This window comes from Lissotriton helveticus, chromosome 7, assembly GCF_964261635.1.
Source record: "Lissotriton helveticus chromosome 7, aLisHel1.1, whole genome shotgun sequence".
Taxonomy (NCBI): Eukaryota; Metazoa; Chordata; class Amphibia; order Caudata; family Salamandridae; genus Lissotriton; species Lissotriton helveticus.
The window spans coordinates 1,137,323,029-1,137,325,154 of NC_136068.1; the positions used below are offsets into that span (position 1 = coordinate 1,137,323,029).

Genomic DNA, 2,126 nt, shown 5'->3' on the forward strand with positions numbered 1-2,126 from the left:
TGCTATCTGGTGGTCTGGGCCCCTCGTGCCATGCTGTCGCCCTCCTTCCGCCTAGCGCATTTCTGCAGCAGCATGGAACAGTGTTCCATGGAGCATCCCCACTGCCCAGGCAGGTACACAAGCATCTCGCTCAGGCCAGCCTCTCCCTTCTGTGAAGACGGGGCCGGCCACTGCCTGTGCGACTGCACCTGTCCCCCCTGCAAGTCCCCCACCTCCCAGATGGGTGGGCTTCCCCAGCAGGCTCCCGAGGTGCGTGAAGGTCAGTCCGGGTTGGGCACACTGCTCCAAGCAACCCAGCCAGGAGGTGCAGCAACCTGGTTGATCCTGCCAGTGGTATATGCTTCTCTCAAAGATTAAGCCATGCACATGTTAGTACACACGGCCAGTACAGGGAAACTGCAAATGGCTCAATAAATCAGTTATGTTTCCTTTGATCACTCCATACATTACTTGGATAACTGATGCAATTCTAGAGCTAAAACATGCCTGACCTCCTGGGAAGCATGCATGTATCAGACCAAGACCAATCTGGGCTCACCTAGCCGCTTTGGTGACTCGAGATAAGTTGAGCCAATTGCACATCTCATTGACGGCGACGACACATTCAAATGTCTGCCTTAACAACATTCAATGGTAGTTTCTGTTCCTATCATGGTGACCACGGGTAAAAGGGAATATGGGTTTGATTCCGGAGAGGGAGATTGAAAAATGGGTACCAAATCCAAGGAAGGCAGCGGGCGCGCAAATTACCCACTCCCGACTCCTTCAGGGAGTGACAAAAAATATCAATACAGGACTCTTTTGAGGTCCTGTCATTGGAATGAGTACTCTTTAAATACTTTAACAAGGATACAATGAAGGACAAATCTAGTGCCAGCAGCTGGTGTAATTTCAGTTCCAATAGTGTATATTAAAGTGGCTGAGCTTAAAAAGCTTGTAGTTGGATCTTGAGATCGAGCTGGGGGTCCACCGCGAGGGGAGTTACAACCTGTCCTACCCCCAGCCCCTTGACACCCGCTTCATGCTTTTGACTGAGCATTTACTTTGAAAATCTTTTAATGTTCAAAGCAAGCCAGTTGCCTGAATACTTCAGCTAGGAATAATGGAATAGGACTCCGGTTCTATTTTGTTGGCTTTTGGTTCTGGGATTATAATTAAGAGGGATTGCCAGTGGCATTGTATTGAGCCACTGGAGGAGAAATTCTTGGACCAGCGCAAGAGAAACCAAACCGAAAGCATTTGCCAAGAATGTTTTCAGTTATCATCAAACAAAAGTCAGAGGTTCGAAGGTGATCAGATACTATCATAATTACGACCATAAACAATGCTGAGTAGCAATCTGGTGGTGTTATTCCTATTATCTGCTGAGCAACTTCCAAGAAACCAAAGTCGGTGGGTTTATGGGGAGTATGGTTGCTAAACTGAAACTTGAAGGAATTCGATGGAAGAACACCAGGAATGCCAGGACACAGAAATGATTGACAGATTGATAGTTCTTTCTCGATTCTGTGGGTGGTGGTGCATGGCTGTTCTAAGATGGTGGAACAATTTGTCTGGTTAATATCGATAACAAACGAGACTTCTTCATGATAATTAGCTACTCATCTCTCAGCAGTCGGTATCCAACTTCTTAGAGGGACAAGTAGCGTCACACGAGGTTGAGCAATACCAGGTCTGCGATGCCCTTTGATGTCCAGTGCTGCATGCGTGCTACCCTTCGCTGACAGGTGCAGGTAACCCACTGAACCCCGTTCATGGGGATTGGGGATTGCAATTATTTCACATGAATGAGTAGGTTTCTGTAGGTGAACCTGCAGAAGGATCATTAACAGCAGAGCAGCCCAAGTGAATGACGGTGCCAGCACAAAACCCTCAGCCACCTCCCAGATGGAAAACACGGTTCTATGATTACACCACTACTTCCTGAACAACGAATTCCCTAACCACGAAAGCTGAACCACGAACAATGCTAAATAACTAGATTTTTAACTACGACTTCTTGAACTACGAAAAATATACTAATAGCTAATTACCCTATTATATCACTTAATGCTTTTCTGTACTATTTAGAAACCACACCTGTCCCTTCACTCTGCACAACAACACGCAGATGTGCGTCGACTTCG

At 46.8% G+C, this 2,126-nt stretch overlaps 1 pseudogene; it reads left to right on the forward strand.

Annotated features, from left to right (window-relative positions):
• The first annotated feature begins 311 nt into the window (after positions 1-311).
• LOC144771359 (18S ribosomal RNA) lies at positions 312-1,828 on the forward strand (annotated as a pseudogene).
• The last annotated feature ends 298 nt before the right edge of the window (positions 1,829-2,126 follow it).